This window comes from Sus scrofa, chromosome 18 (assembly GCF_054392235.1).
Source record: "Sus scrofa isolate SSC_HxYL_T2T_F1_AM1 chromosome 18, Sscrofa_HxYL_maternal_Yorkshire_Landrace_v2.0, whole genome shotgun sequence".
Classification (NCBI taxonomy): domain Eukaryota; kingdom Metazoa; phylum Chordata; class Mammalia; order Artiodactyla; family Suidae; genus Sus; species Sus scrofa.
This window is the reverse complement of record NC_139400.1, coordinates 48,277,485-48,294,784: the sequence shown is the minus strand read 5'-3', so window position 1 is coordinate 48,294,784 and position 17,300 is coordinate 48,277,485. Positions and strand designations below refer to the sequence as shown.

Here is a 17,300-nt window from a genome sequence, read left to right as displayed (position 1 = left end):
AAAGATAAAACTGTCACTGTATGCAGATGACATGATACTATACATAGAAAACCCTAAGGACTCAACCCAAAAACTACTTGAACTGATTAATAAATTCAGCAAACTAGCAGGATATAAAATTAACATTCAGAAATTAGTTGCATTTCTGTACACCAACAATGAAATATTAGAAAATGAATGCAAAAATACAATAGCTTTTAAAATTTCATCCCAAAAAATCAAATACCTAAGAATACACCTGACCAAGGAGGTAAAGGACTTATATGCCAAGAACTATAAAACTTTAATCAAAGAAATTAAAGAAGATGTAAAGAAATGGGAAGGTATTCCATATTCCTGGATTGGAAAAATTAATGTTGTAAAAATGGTCATACTGGGTAGTACGCTTTGGGTAAGTATGCTTTGGGTAAAGCAATCTACAGATTCAGTGCAATCCCTATCAAATTACCCATGACATCTTTCACAGAACTAGAACAAACAATCCAAAAATTTATACGGAACCACAAAAGACCCAGAATTGCCAAAACAATCCTGAGAAACAAAAACCAAGCAGGAGGCATAACTCTCCCAGACTTCAAGAAATACTACAAAGCCACAGTCATCAAAACAGTGTGGTACTTGTATCAAAACAGACAGACAGACCAATGGAACAGAATAGAGAACCCAGAAATAAACCCTGACACCTATGGTCAGTTAATCTTTGACAAAGGAGGCAAGAACATAAAATGGGAAAAAGAAAGCCTATTCAGCAAGCATTGCTGGGAAGCCTGGACAGCTGCATGCAAAGCAATGAAACTAGAACACACCCTCACACCATGCACAAAAAGAAACTCCAAATGGCTGAAAGACTTAAATATAAGACAAGACACCATCAAACTCCTAGAAGAGAACATAGGCAAAACACTCTCTGACATCAACCTCATGAATATTTTCTCAGGTCAGTCTCCCAAGGCAACAGAAATAAGAGCAAAAATAAAGCCATGGGACCTAATCAAACTGACAAGCTTTTGCACAGCAAAGGAAACCAAAAAGAAAACGAAAAGACAACTTACAGAATGCGAGAAAACAGTTTCAAACAATGCAATGGACAAGGGCTTAATCTCTGAAATATGTAAGCAACTTATACAACTCAACAACAAAAAAACCAATCAATCAATGGAAAAATGGGCAAAAGACCTGAAGAGACATTTTTCCAAGGAATATGTACAGATGACCAACAAGCACATGAAAAAATGCTCAACATCACCAATTATAAGAGAAATGCAAATCAAAACTACCATGAGATACCACCTCACATCAGTCAGAATGGCCATCATTAATAAATCCACAAATAACAAGTGCTGGAGGGGGTGTGGAGAAAAGGGAACCCTCCTGCACTGCTGGTGGGAATGTAAGCTGGTATAATCACTATGGAGAACAGTTTGGAGATACCTTAGAAATATATACATAGAACTTCCATATGACCCCGCAATCCCACTTTTGGGCATATACCCAGACAAAACTTCCCTCGAAAAAGACATATGCACTCGCATGTTCATTGAAGCATTATTCACAATAGCCAAAACATGGAAACAACCTAAATGTCCATTGACAGATGATTGGATTTGGAAGATGTGGTATATATACACAATGGAATACTACTTAGCCATAAAAAAGAATGACATAATGCCATTTGCAGCAACATGGATGAAACTAAAGACTCTCATACTGAGTGAAATAAGTCAGAAAGACAAAGACAAATATCATATGATATACTTATAACTGGAATCTAATGTACAACACCAATGAACATTTCTACAGAAAAGAAAATCATAGACTTGGAGAACAGACTTGTGGCCACCCGGGGGGGAGAGGGAGGGAGTGGGAGGGATCTGGAGCTTAGGGTTATCAGATACAACTTGGAATGGATTTACAATGAGATCCTGCTGTGTAGCATCGAGAACTCTGTCTAGATACTTATATTGAGACAGAACAAAGGGTGGAAAAAAAATGTATACATGTAGGTGTAACTTGGCCCCCATGCTGTACAGCTGAAAAAAAAATTAATTTAAAAAAAGTCACTTTTTTTTTTTTGGGTCTTTTTGCCATTTTCTTGGGCCACTTTTGGTCTTTTTTTGCCTTTTTAGGCCGCACCCACGGCACATGGAGGTTCCCAGGCTAGGGGTAGAATCAGAGCTGTAGCCACCGGCCCACGCCAGAGCCACAGCAATGCGGGATCCAAGCCACTTGTGCGACCTACACTACAGCTCATGGAAACGCCGGATACTTAACCCACTGAGCAAGGCCGCGGATCAAACCCGCAACCTCATGGTTCCTAGTCAGGTTCATTAACCACTGAGCCACGACGGGAACTCCAAAAAGTCACGTTTTTGAAAGATGTTAAGAAACTAAAAAAAAAAAGCAAACCACGGTTTGGGAGAAAATATTTAAAAAGCTATACCTATAAATAATTCTTGCAAAAATATTTGTAAAGTTATATCAATATAAATAATTCCTGCAAGGCAAGAAAGGAATAAATGGATTTTAAAAGGATTTGAACATATATTTACCTAAAAAACATATCTGAATATCATAAAAATACACAAAAAGATATTCAACATCATTGGTCATCACAGAAATACCAATTAAAACCGTGACAGTGTACCACTACACACCCACGAGAACGGCTAAAATCGAAAAGATTGACAATGCCAAGTGACAATAAGAGTATGGAGTAATTATAACTCTCAAATATTGGTGTGGGATGCATGAGACAACCAGTTTAGAAAGCGGTTTGGCAATTTCTATATAAATATACACTCTACCGCATGACCCAACATCCCCAATTTTAGAAATCTTCCAAAGGACAATGAAAACGTGTACACAAAAAAATGCGTATTTCATTCATAAGTCAGCTTTTAAAATAACAGCCCCAGACTGAAAAAACCCAAATCAACTTGTTCACGGATAAACATACTGTATCATTATATCAATACGATGGACTATTACTGCAAAAAAAACCCACAAAAAACAAAAAAAAAAGGGAAGAAAAGAAACAGACTCCTACTCCAACAACAACATGCACAAATCTCGAATCATTACACAGGTTGAAATAAACAAGGCCCAGAAGACTGCTTAAATCTGACTGTATATCAAATTCTGAAAAGGCAAAATCCTCACGACAGAAAGCAGAGAGATCAAGGTTTGTCGAGGGTCAGGTGCTGGGGGAGGAGAATTTGGGGTAAGGAAATCTTCTATTTCTTCATTGTGCTGATGGTTACATGACAGAATACATTTGTTAAAATTCTTTGATCTCTGCAGTTAAAATGGAGGTATTTTTATTAAACATAAATTATGCCACAATAAAACAGATGAAAAATCTAAAAAAAAAAAAAGAAAAAAAAGAAGTGACTGACACCTGTAAATAGTTATCCGGGGCTTGGCGCCCATGGATGTATCATCCTGATTTTTGGACTTCACATTACTTATATAATGAGTGGCACTGTCAGTCAGATACAGGCCATATTCATTCTTTTTTTTTTTTTTTTTTTTTTTTTTTGTCTTTTTATGGCAGAACCTGCAGCATATGGAATTTCCCAGCCTAGGGGTTGAGTTGGAGCTACAACTGATGGCCTACACCACAGCCACAGCAATGCTGGATTTGAGCCACGTCTGTGACCTACACCACAGCTCACGGCAGCACCGGATCCTTAACCCATTGAGCAAGGCTAGGGATTGAACCTGAGTTCTCATGGATACTAGCAGGGTTCGATACTACTGAGCCACGACGGGAACTCCTTCATTCAGTACTGAGTGAAGGAAGTTTTTTAACTGGTCCACTTGCCTCTGGGTATAAGGAATTAAAGTGCAATTACCTATTGAGTTGAATTCCTCTAGGTATTCTGTGAAGTATCTTTACTTTGGGACTTAGGCAGGTTTTCCTGCAATGATGCTGTATAACCAACAGTAGAAAACAACACATTTTATTTCTTACTTACAGGTGTGTGAGTCAACTACGTCTCTGTGATGCGTTGCTGGGCTTGGCTGAGCTTGGTTTCAGGCTGTTGGTGGGGTTCAGGTCTGCTCCACGGAGTCTTATTCTGAGACTTACATCATGCTCGGGTCACGATGAATGAGAAGGACATGAGCGAGCATGTAGGGAACTTGCCATCTCTGAAAGCCTCAGCTTGGAACACACTGCATTTCCACTGACAGGGACTCAGATGTGGCTCAGATCCCGCATTGCTGTGGCTGTGGTGTAGGCTGGTTGCTGCAGCTCTGATTCAACTCCTAGTGGGTGTGGCCCTAAAAAGACAAAGGATAAACAAATCAATGAATGAAATATAAATGATTAGATGAAAGAATGAATAACCCTCTGCAAAGGTGCCCTCTGTAGTGCAAGCCCACAGGTACTGCCTATGGGAGGAGGCCAACAAATTCTGGCCTGTGCTTTCTAGACTCCTCTCCCAACCTCAAGAGTCATTTATCTGTGATCACTTCCTGCTACCAGCTTTCACCTCTCCTCCCCTACTGTTCTATCTGATCCAGAGCTAGAGATAAAGCCCGTCTTACTTGGCACACTGGCATTCTCTTTCAGTTTCCTTATGCAACAGTTCTTTTTCTGGGCAATGTCATTTGCTAACTTTTCTCCTTACAAGCTGAAAAAAATACACACCCTGGAGAAAGAAGTTCATTCCCTGCTCCTAAAACCTGCCCCTCCTGGTTGTTCATTGTGAACCTATTTTTCTAAAGCTCTTTGTGGACAAGTGGTCTCCTCGCCCGCTTCTTGGTTCAGGGATGTGCTCAGGCTACTTCTTTTAGGACCATCAGATACACACAAAACACTGTATCTCAAGATGAATGGATGCTCCAGCCAGCTTATGGGAGTCGGGTTTGTTTTATGCAAGCAGACAAGGTGACTAATTGAACTAACAGCTTTCTCAGGTATGGGCTCTGAGGTGTGATCAATTATATGTAATATGTTCACTCAGGCAAAAAATGAGGTGGCTACGAGCTGGAGAGCTCAAGGCTTCTGGAGCTATTCCACCTTCACATGTGTGCAAGTGAGCTGGCCTCTTCTGCAGTATCTCACACTCACTCCTAACGGCTGAATTGATGAGAGACATACCAGGCTTGCCAGATACACTGTGCTCCCCCTGTTTGGGTCTGGGTGCAGTGTTTGTCCCCTCAAGGTTCTTTTGGACATTTTGTCTGATTTTCTGATTTGTCTGATTATGTGTATGGCACATGACAGTTCACAGTGACAACTACCATTTTACTGAGTGTGTTAGGTGCTCTGTGTGCGATGATGGTATTAAACTCTCCTTCACGCGTCTGTGAAGGAGGTCCTGGTATAAGCCTCCTTTTCCACTGGAGGAAATGAAGGCTTAGAGAGGCCAGTAAGAAGTCTAGTGAGCCTGGCCCTGGAGGTTGCATACGATATGCTACATTATACTGTTCTTTGGCACTTAATATATTTTAATTAATGTTGGTTGAGTGAGTAAATGGATTTATGAATAAATGTCAGAGTAAATGGTTTCTTGAGGAGAGTATGAAGGCAAAATGCCCAGTCTGCACCCAAAATGAGGGTTTTTATATCTTGTTTGATTCCCGAAGAAAGAGAGTAGCAACTGCCCTCTGGCTCTTGACCATGTGCCTTTCCTTAAAACAATCTTCTTTTTTTAATATTTTTTTTTTGGAATATAGTTGACTTACAAAGTTGTGTTAATTTCAGGCATACAGCAAAGTAGATCAGTTATACATATAAGACTCTTTTATTTTTTTCTTTTAGGGCTGCACCCGTGGCATATGGAAGTTCCCAGGCCAGGGGTCGAATTGGAGCTACAGCCACTGGCCTACGCCACAGCCACACAGGATTCAAGCCGCATCTGAGACCTATACCACTGCGGCTCACGGCAATGCTGGATCCTTAACCCACTGAGTAAGGCCAGGAATTGAACCCGTATCCTCACGGATACCAGTCAGATTCTTAGCCTGCTGAGCTATGATGGGAACTCCTACATATGAAACTCGACCATGTGCTTTTGGAAGCGAAGGCAGAGTAAATGGAAGATGCCCCGGTTCACACCCCAGCTCCATTAAATTCTGTCTTGTTCATCACAGTATCCCCAGTTCCCAGCATCGTGGCTGGTACAAATCAGGAGTTGAAAGTATTTGATGAATAAAGGAATGAAAGAATATGATGAGGTGTAAGAAAGTGTCCATTGGTTTCTGGCATAAGAACTCAATACATGTATTTGTGCTGGGGTTGAAAAAGAGAAAAGGGCAGGATGCAGAGAAGATGGGAGCATCTTACTTACGAGGTGGCCCTGCCCTAGAGCTGAAAGGAACAGAATCAGGCAAAAGGCCCTGCACGGGGTTCTTGCTTCCCCCAACTCTCTGCCCTTGCCTAAGCTCCGGCTCAGGACAAGACAAATGTTAATCTGTCCCTTGGAGATTCAGAAAGGTCCCTATTAGGGAGAACAAGTGCTGTTTGGCCCATTTATTTCTTCCCTCCCTCGCTCTCTTCTTTTCCTTCCATTTTCTTTTCAGTTTAGGAAATTTCCCGTTTCATAACCTCATTCAAAAATGATATACAATTTGCAAAGGAAGAGTCACATTTGCACCTCTGGGTGATGCCATTTGACAAATGAGATTTCTGTTTTCAAGAAAATTCACGTTAGAAATATTTCTTTCTTTTTTTAAACTGGGGTGAGGATCACTGGAGACCCCCTCCAAACACTTCTTCAAACTGACACAACATTGTAAATCAACTATAATGAAAAGTTTTTAGAAAGACTTCTTGCATACCCAATGGCTCTTAAAAAGATTTTTTTTTTAAATTTTAAGCTAATAAGGAGGACACTTTGGAGCCTGTTTGTCATCAGTTTCACCTGGTTTTTTCCATTGAATGAGGGTATATATGTTTGGCAGAGCATCTTGAGAGTTTGGTTGACTCTCTCTTACTTGAAATATGGTTTGAGTTGTCCGCCCAACCTGTCTTGTCTTAATCCTGAGTCAATAACTTGATAAATGATCTCCCTTCCTTCCTCCTTCCGTTCCTTCCTCCCTTCCTTCCTCCTTCCCTCCCTCTTCCTTTTTTGGGGGGAGTAGGGTGGGAGGGGAAGTAGCGTAAGTATCTTTGAGGTTGAGATGTCTACAGCTCTTTAGGTTTGGCTTTGACTTTTTTTTTTTTTTGCAATTTTCATTCATTTCTACTTGGTAGGCAATTTACAGTAGCATATGTTTCATTTTACTAAGATTGGATGCTTTTTATCTCTGTCGCGTTAACTATCTGAGCCTCCATTTCCATTTTTATAAAATGAATGTCAAGTGCCTAAGGAATGGGATTGTTGCATTAGGTAGATGGCTCGGGCCAAGCTCACAGAGTCATGAGCCAGAGTCATGAAAAGACAATGAGAGCAGACATGCTGCACATACATTGAAACATAACTGGGTCCGCTAGTTCTACCTCACAGGGTTGTTTTATAGGAGACCTCTAATAACAAAGATCTCTTGCAGCCTTAGTAGAGCATACTAGAATAACCTGGGTTTGAATCCTGCTTCCACCACATACAACTGTTAACTCTGGCAAGTTACTTACCTCTCTGACTCTGCTTATTCACATGTAAAATGTGGATTGCAGTGCCCCATGGCATTGTGGGAACACTCAGTAGACAACTTAGAATGTATAAGATACTCCGTTCCATGAATAGTCCATAGTAGGTGTTCAATAAATGCCCTCCTCCTCCTCTACGTCCTCTTTCTTTTTCTCACAAATGGAAATAACTGTGGGACCCTTCCTTGTACAGTTGTTATAGGATTAAAAGCAAAACATTTAGATTCTTGCCTCACACATAGTAAATGCTGCATTGGTTAATCTTAATTTATATTCCTATGGCACTTCTGTGATGGAGACAAGGGAGGGCAAGTCTGTATAAATATGTTTTTCTATTTGGGTTTAGACCAGAAATACAAATAAAGGGAAATAAACAGCTCATGTACCTTAGCTGTTTTTTTACTTTTAGGCATTTGGTTTTTTGATTGTCTTTCTGAGGCATTTCAAGGTTAGTCAACTTAACTTGGAAATATTTAAATAAACCTTTACGGAAAACATTTTCCATCCTGCCCTGGCCAGATTCCCCACGCTAGGACTGGTCCCAGATGCTACCGATATCCTTGGTCCAGAGCAGCATTGCATTTATTGAAATGCACTGTCTGAAACGCAAATATGAGGGGACACAAATGAAGAAAAGATGCCTAGTGTCCACAGGGCATGACCTAAATGACTTCCCTGCTGAAGGAGGAAGATTGAGCCTTGGTGTGTATGCCTTGCCTGTTTCACAGCTGGACAGTCATGACTGGCTCCCCAGCATGGTCCCATGGACTCACTCCTACTTTGGCCTGGGTATTCATGGGAGTGAGAGATTGACTTGCAGCCCCTGGCTTCATACCTTGCAGGCTGTGTGATTTCAGACAAATGAATCAGGCTCAATTTCCTTTCCTGAAAATGTTCTAAAAAATGCCTACCTTAAGGGTCTTCCCAAAGATGAAATGGAGTGAATATAGGAAAGCATGCAGCAGATGGTAAAGAGTTCTGTAAACATGAGACCTCTTGCTCTGTGGACTATTTAGGTCTGTTCCCGGCTTCTGCTTTGCCTGCTTTCCTAGCTTCCTCCTGACTTGTCTGCTTCCACAACTGCCCAGAAGTTTCTCTGAGTGGTCCCTTGTCTTTCTGCCTGTGTAGTCCTATCTCCCCTTGAGGTTCCCTGGCTGACGGACAGGGCCAAGGCAGCAGCTGAGAGTGGAGATGGGCTTGGATATTTGCTTCCTGCTGCCTCTTTGGAGGCAGTTAAATAAGGATGGGAAGTGTTTGCAGTGACTTGGGCAGAGCTGAAGTGGGGTCAGGTAAGGTAGCAGGGGTGGGATTCTAAGAAATTTAGGCTTCCCTAGTGGGCCTGAAGTGGGAATAACATTTCTAGACCTGTGCTAATAAAGTCTACAATTACCTCTTATATATAATATAAAATATAGGCCACCCTGTGTTTTTATCCTCTTTTCTCTGCATGAATCATGCTTGTTGAACCTGGTACTAGGAACCTTTCAGCCAAGACTAAAAGAGTCCTCATGGCATTATTCAGTATGGTGGAATAACAGGTCATTTTGAACATCTGCGTAATTTCTGTGAGTGTGGCAGACAGTCCATTATATGTACAGGTGCCGGTGTTGACTCCAACACCATAATCCATAGCCCTTTAGCCTGCACATCATGCCAAGCTGGAATAAGTACACTCAACCTAGTCTCTCCATCCCTTGATTCACCTCCATCACTCCAATTCAAGCCACTACCCTCCCTTATCTGCACCAGGGCAATAACTTACACGCTGCTCCCCTCACTTCCATTTTCTCCTCCTGCAGCCCCCATATAATCCATTCCCCACAAAGCAGTCCCCAAGGAATGATCTTTTAAAAATGTAAATCAGATCATATCACTCTCCTGCTCAAATCTTTTAATGGCTTGGAGTAAAAATCCAAACTCTTTACCTTACCTTACAAACTTCTAAATCTGCGCTGACAAATCTGGAGCCGCTGGCCACACGCAGCTGTTGAGCACTTGAGATGGGCCTTCTCCACAAAGGGATGTGCTGTAAGTATAAAATATAGACCAGATTTTGAAGACTCTGTATGAAAAAAAATTCTTTGTGAAATGGAATGTATCTCAAAAGTCTTTATATTGATTACATATTGAAATGACAATGTTTAGATATGTTGGGTTAAGTAAAATCTATTACTAAAATTAGTTTCATTCATTTTTCTTTTTCTCTTTAGGGCCATACCCACAGCATATGGAGGTTCCCAGGCTAGGGGTCGAATCAGAGCTGCAGCTGCCAGCCTACACCACAGCCACAGCAACAAGGATCCGAGCCACATCTGTGACCTACACTACAGCTCAGGGCAATGCCAGATCGTTAACCGTCTGAGCAAGGCCAGAGATTGAACCCGCAACCTCATGGTTCCTAGTTGGATTCATTTCTGCTGTGCCATGATGGGAACGTCCACTCATTTTTCAATATATACAGAGCTACTAGAAAATTTTAAATTATGCATGGTGACTTGCATTCTATTTCAATTGGAGAGTGCTGATCTCCATGATGTGACCGCTGCCTGGCTCTGTCCTGCCCTCTCTCATCCTCCTCTGGTCCCTGAGCTCAGACACACTGCTCTTTTTTTTTCTGTGATCAGGCAAAGCTCAATCCTACTCTTGGACATCCACTCTCACAATTTACTCTGTGTGGAATGCTTCCCCTCATCTTGGCAAGGAGGACTTTCTCTTCATTCAGATTTCAGATAAATGTCACCTACTCTGAGACGTTGTCTCTAAACACCCTATCAAAATGTCTATCCTATCATTTTTTATTCCCATAGCAGTCTAGTTATTCTCTGCATAGTATTTGTCATGAGCTGATAACTTCTTTCATTCTTTTCCTCTCTTTCTCCATGCTTCCTTCCTCACCTCCCCAGCGTAACATCTGAAGAAGCAGGCACTGCGTCGTGTTCATTGTTGTATGCTGGTGACAAGAATAGATCCTGGCTCAGAGAAGGCACCAAAAAAAAAAAAAAAATTGTTGAATGAATGAATACACTTTTTGAGTCATGAGAGCCATAAAGACCAAATGGCTAGAGAAGCCTTTATGGAGCAGGTCCTACATGTCAGAAATCAGCAACATAGCTATATTGCCGATTTACCAAAATAACTCTATGCTTTCTCAATTGGTTGGCAGAGATGGCCTGTGGGCCAAATCTGGTCCTCTGTGTGCTGTAAATAGATATTCACTGGAACATGGCCACACTTACTTGTTTACCGATTGTCTCTGGCTGCTTTTGCATTACCTGGCAGAATTGAGCAGTTCCTAAAGTCTGTGTGACTCATAAAGCCTAAAATATTTACTGTTTTGACTTTTACATGAAGTTTGTTAGGTGATCAAAGGATGACTTGGAAGGGCTATTGTCTCCCCAATAAGTTCATTATTCTCCCAAACAACCACAAAACCAGAGTAAAAGGAGTATGGTGGACATGAAGCTTCAAAACAACCTCCTCGGTCTACCCCTGCACCCACATTAAGGGCCCTGAGCACCCTTATAAAAACAAGGTCGAGCTGCTTGAGGAAACCACCCCGCCCATGGGAAGGAGATATTATCATGCATATTTGACAGATGAGTTAACAGAGACCCAAGATAGTAAGACAGAGCTGGGATTGAAATCTAAATCCGTCACCTATCTTAGCTACAGTGGTTTCAGAATTGCAGACAGGATGCCCCCTACTTCCGCTGCACACACACTTAAAGAACAAGTCTCCCCGAATGTTCTTACTGTCTTCTTTCGTGCCTTAGTTTTGCCTCAGCCTTGGTAATTAATGTCAAGTCCTGGAAGGTTTACTATAAAATGCATCTGGCTCCCATCCAAGCTATTAAAAAACCTGGAGTCTGCATCCAATCAGGACATGGTAATGATCTTTGGCTTAGTTATGATATGAAGCAAATGAAGGCCATGTAAAAAATTGGTACCAAACTCCCTTGGCACACACTTTACATTTTGCATATTTTTAATTTTTTATGTATATAAAAGTTTTCCATGGATGAGCAAGATTGCCTTCATCTCAACCTATTGTATTCCTGTCTGTTTTTCATCTTTCTGGCCTTCTCTTCCTCTTATTACCAAAATTAAATTAAAATGCCTTGAATTGACAGCCAGCCACCAAGATAAGCCTAACGGGGCTCAAAGGAATTATTCATAATAGTAGGAAAACAAATTCCCACCATTAGCTTATTCTCCCTAGACTCTGCCTCTTCTGCATGGTGTGGATGTGATCTTCTTCCCTGGCCCATCGTTGCCTGTTGCTTCATCCTGATCCAAATCCAGCTTCTAGCATTGTTGACCTCGTGACTCCAGTGCTGTATGCAGCCATTCCCGAGCTCCACACCGTCTTTGCTGGGCATTTCAGCAAATGATCCAATCCAGCTTTCTGCTCCTGGCACCTGTCCTGGAAAAGATTCTGAGAATCTGACCTTGATTGCCCAGATGGTGCCCATCTGCCTGGCAGTAATTTGGGTCACAAAGTATAGCCTAGGCCCCTGTGCTGACCAACACAAGGGAGAAGGGAAGGGAGAAGTAGGAGGGAGCCAGTTCCTGCTGATGTGACTCAGAATGTCGAACTAGGCACAAATATTTGCTGGATGGATGGTGTGACTGGTGACTGGATGAATGGGTGTGAGGATGAATGAAACCAAGGAGTAATTTCGGTTCACCTGAACTTTGTTAGGCTCTAGGTGGGATGAGCAAGTGGCTATTTTAATGGTTGTTTCAGTGCGCTGTTTTGTAATCTTCTTCGGTCAATTCAAGTAAGCATGAAATAGCATCTGCTTGGTCTTCCATGACAGAACTTATTAACCAGTGTTGTTTATCTCATTGCACTCAAACTATGAGCTGTCAAAACCAATCTGCCTTTTTAATCGATGTTGGCTTATTTCCGAAAACTGAAATTTAGCCTTTTAACTGTTGTTAGCTATTATCCCTCTTCCAGTTAATCTGAATTTTTACGGGTCATGGTACATCACAAGTAGCGTAATTCTGTTTCACTGCCATTCACATGCTCTTTGTAACGAAGACCCAGATCTATGAAGGCACTTGGCTTTGGACACAATCTGACTTGAGAGTTCTGACATAAGACAAAATTGAGTCACACTCACTAGGGAAAGCAAGCTGGATGGGAACATGCCAGAAATACCTTCCCTTGTTTAAGGCTTCCTTACTTCATAAAAGTAGCATATAAATATATATATAGAGAGAGACAGAGACAGAGGGAGTGAGAGAAACTGCTTGGGCTACCTGCATTTGCCTGTTTCAATTAGGACATCCTTTTTATTTACGCTTTGATTAGTTGTAATGGCCTGCACCACCAGAGAAAGTCCACAGGCTGCCACTGCAGTACGGGAGTACGGAGGGGGGCGGGGTGTGTGTCAGTGGTGCCTGGAAGCACTGGCACCCTGACTACATCACAGCTTTATCAGGTGTCATGCCTATTTGGCCAGTTATCCCTACTACAAAACTGGCTTCTGGTACCTTTTGTTACATCAGCAGAGGGTCCTTGTGTATCAGGAAATCCTGGGAGGAAGATATCGAGAAGGCCCCTTCCAGTCCCAGGCAGCTTTTAGGAGGCAGTGTGGCTTCATTCCTCCTTTGACTGGGGGTTGGAGGGAACTGTGGGTAGACAAGAGCAGAGGAAGCAACCTCTCCCTCTGAACACCTATCCACAAAGTGCCCTTTCAATAACATGAGGGAAGGCACTGATAGGCCGGTTGTTAAGGCTGCAATGAAAGGAACCCAGAGAAGGCAGTGTGGACAGCAGACTGTGAGCCCCCCCCCAAAAGCAAGCAAAAGATGGCACCATTCTCTCTGCTCCTTCTGCAGGCTGACCTCCCTGCACGTTAGGACCTGACTATGTCCCCACATCAGCCCTGACCTTCCAGTAGGCAGAATTGGGTCTGTGCCATCGGCTGGCTCCCAACTGATGGACAGTGGATTGGCTGAAGCAGTCTTGGCCCTGGAAGTGCCACAGGGAAGTTCATCACCTTCTTATGGAAAATTGCTTTTGACCTGGGCTTTTTTAGGGTGATGACACTTTTTCAAGGACAAACTCTGCCCGGCATTACTGGAGGTGGTGACAACAAGCCTGCCACATGCTGGTTAATCAGGCCCCTCAGCCCTGGGCACCAGTCTGAAGGGGGGACTGCAGTGACCTGGGGAGGCAAACAGAGGGGAGAAAACTCAAGGCTGGGTGCCTGGCCTAGAAAGCAAGCTCAGAAGGAGCACATATTCTGTGCAGGCCCAGGGAGCAGAAATATAACCCGTGAGGGGATGTTCAAGGTCACAGCATCTCTGCTGGTGTACACGATCTAATTTAGAGTGGTTTCTTATTGGAGAGGACTTATTGGAGGTAGCAATCTCACTGTTGCTCCAATCAGAGGTCCAGGTAGGGATGGTAAGAGACGCGAACTAAGGTCTCATAAAGGATCCAGGTTTTGTGAGTTTATATAATTTAGGGACGCCTCTTAGCAACTACAGAATACAAACATGCAATTAGATATGAAGGTAAATATTTGTTTGGAATGTGAAAAGAAATCATGGCAGATTACTAGAGTCTTGGAGATCATGCTTCTTTCCTCGGAGATCTTTTCAGGCAATTTTCCATGGATGCTTATGCGGAAATCCTTTTGCTTATAACCTCTCTTCCCTTCTGCACACAGAACATGCTACGGTTCTCAGCAAAACGCCCATCTCCCCAATGGGAGCCCAAAAGGAAAAGCCCCAAAGTTTCAACCTCCTGACTTCACGGTAAATCCTCCCCGGCTGAGCTCTCATCTAGATTGAGAATTGTGGGGATGATCAGATGATGGTGGACCAGAGCCTCCTGCAGGGAGTGGAACCGACAAGTGGCAGGTGGTGCAGGAGTCTGGGGAGAGAGCGCCCTCTGGCTGAGTCCCTGGCGCCATGCTTGTCACACTCCACCTGTTCATCTCCCCTGCCTGGCTTAGCACCACTTTATTGTGCAGGAAGGTAAGGCTCAGAGATGTGAAGAGTCAAAGCTGCTTGTATCAGGTTTTGTGTTCTTCTTCTCACTTGGAGCTGCTGACGCCTTCTTACTGGAGACGTTTTCTTCCTGGTAGAAGGAGAATGATTTCTTGAGGACAGACGGAGCTCAGAGGGTAGCCGGAGTACCCGGTCGGGGAGTGAAACACAACATTCACGCCAGGCCCAGGGCTGTCCATGTGCAAATGTGTTTCCAGTTCAAGGAAGATGCTTTTAAAACCAGAGGAAATAATTCTTTTTGTGTGGCCAAAGGCACATGCTATTGAGGCTGCACTGATGAGAAAATTACCACTGACATCCGAGGGGAAATCAACTTTTATTCAAAACAACGGTCGGGAGTCTTGCTTTTTTCCCCCACTCAGAGCTGCCTTTAATTCCTCCTTAAACGTGAGGGAAATTGTCGCTGATTTCTGGGCCATGTTTTCTCCTCTTATGAACACAGCTGTCCTCCATCCTCCTTCAGGTTCTCTACGAGGATGAATGTGAAAGCAGTTTAGCCTTTAGTAGACCCATTCAGATACAGATCACACATGGCTATAAAAAGGCTTGGATATTAGTTTTGTTGTCATTGAGAAAAGCAACCACAGGTAACAATAATAACACTAATTGAGTTACAAAAGAATCCAGTCTCCCTTTGATGGAAGTGAAAGAAGGTACACTTTTTCTTTTCATTATGAATGCTACATAATTAATTTACATTTATAGAAAACTCAGGACATATAAAGTAGAAGGAAAAATGATTCATAATCTCATCTCCCAGATATATGAAATTGTTGACAGCATTTTAGTGTAAATTCTTCCTTCTCTTCCCTCTCCCACATGCATGTGCAAGGGTGTGTAAAATGTTGTCATTTTTACCATTTTCCTAAACAGTATCTTACTATACTCCGTGTAACTTGATGTTGGCATAGTAATATACTGTGAACATCCTTTCATGCCCATAAAATCTATTTAATCACATTTTTTTGGGTCTTTTTAGGGCCGCACCTGCAGCACATGGAAGTTCCCAGGCGAAGGGCCTAATCGAGCTATAGTACCTGGCCTCTGCCACAGCCACAGCCACGCGGGATTTGAGCCGCATCTGTGACCCACACCACAGCTCACAGCAACGCCGGATCCCTTAACCTATTGAGAGAGGCCAGAGACTGAACCTGAACTCTCACAGATAACTAGTCGGGTTCCTTACCGCTGAGGCACAATGGGAAATCCTATTTTTATCACACTTCTAAGTGACAGAATTATATTCCATTGTATCAGTGTACATAACATGCAGACATATTTTTATTGTTGAAAATGAACAAAAAAGCAATTATCCTACACAATGATTCAGTAAACATCTTTTACTTGATGATCTGATTGTTTTCTTAGGAAGCATTCCTGGAAGTAGAATTACGGGGCCAAAGAGTATGTGCATTTTTTGGTTCATGATACCCAGACCAACACTTTCTCCAGAAGGCTGTCCATGTGCTCTCCCCATCTCTGTGCCAGAAAAAGCCAGTTTCCTCATGCCTCTGCCAAGAATAGGCACTTTGTTCCTAAACTTGGCCAGTTTGAGATGTGAAAAAAATGGTATTTTGTATTCATTTGCATTTTTTGCTTATTTTTGAGGTGTTTCTTAGCCTTTTGTATTTTATCTCTTACAAATTGCCTATTTATTTCCTTTGTTTATTATTTTTTCTAGAATATGTTTCTTTCATCTTTTTTGAGAAAGTATACTTAGCAATATTTTCTCTACCTTATTTTAGGATGTGGAGCTTCAGATTCTCTTAAAAATTTGATTTCCCCACCCAGTGTAGTCTCTCCTCACTGAAAAGAGGCAGGCAACAATTTTAAGAAGCAAAATGTACTGGCAGTAAAGAGAGCATATTTGATTTTTTAAACTAGCATTTTATCCTTCAATTTTTAAATGTGGAAGCTCTGTGTGTGTGGATGGGTTGGGTGTGTTTCTTGATGAACGTGAGCTTTTGGCTTGGATGAAAAACTAATAGGCTATCTAAATTTTATGCTCCATTTGAGCTCCAGAATCTTCCATGATCATGTGTTCATCTGTGTGTGTGGGAAAGTGGGGGACAGGGTATAAGCCATGGTGTCCACAAGGTGTCTTTATCTTAATACCCAGAGGGTTTCTGCAACCCAAGCACTTATGCGAACAGCGTAGGCAAACTGTTGTAAATGACAGAACCTATATTTTGGTACTAAAATAAGAACTCCATCTATAGTTCACTACGCAGACAGTTTAAGCGAAATTACACATAACAAATTATAAATGACACATTACAATTTCTGACATTAATTCTAAGTCTCCACCAAGAACGACCTCAGTTCTGCCCAGTTCTCCAGGCACTCCTTCTGTACTTTCAGATCTCTTGCATTTCTACTTCCTCTCTCGCTCTAGGATGATCTCCTCCTGCTTTCAAGGCCCTGTTTCCTAGTCTCGGCACGCTCTCACCTCCACAGCTGCCCATGTCAGTCTTCAGTCATTCATTCCCGAATTGGGGCAGTTAAGCATATTTGCTTTCTCTGATGCTCTTTTGCACAAAGGATTGCCCTGGCTGCTGACAGCCATCACTACCTGGTCCCGAAGCTTGAGCCTCGCCGAGGACCTGCCACTCTCTGCTTCAGCAGCACCGCTTCACTTCTCATCGAGGCCGTGGCAGTGGGAAGGGTTTTATAA

General features: G+C 42.4%; 1 protein-coding gene across 16 annotated transcripts in view; it reads right to left on the bottom strand.

The window, feature by feature from the left end:
- The window catches only part of LOC102163798 (uncharacterized), a 226,164-nt gene that overhangs the window by 53,298 nt on the left and 155,566 nt on the right, over positions 1–17,300 (bottom strand). For 8 of the 16 annotated variants that reach the window (XR_014834305.1, XR_014834301.1, XR_014834303.1 and 5 more), the window contains 2 exons: positions 9,528–9,623; positions 3,978–4,284 (listed from right to left, as the gene is read on the bottom strand). The gene's annotated coding sequence lies outside the window, so the exon portion shown is untranslated. Of the gene's footprint in view, positions 1–3,977; positions 4,285–9,527; positions 9,624–10,492; positions 10,567–11,796; positions 12,021–13,099; positions 13,238–14,123; positions 15,095–17,300 lie in introns of those variants that run through there. The other 8 variants (XR_014834298.1, XR_014834294.1, XR_014834300.1 and 5 more) reach the window with 4 other exon arrangements.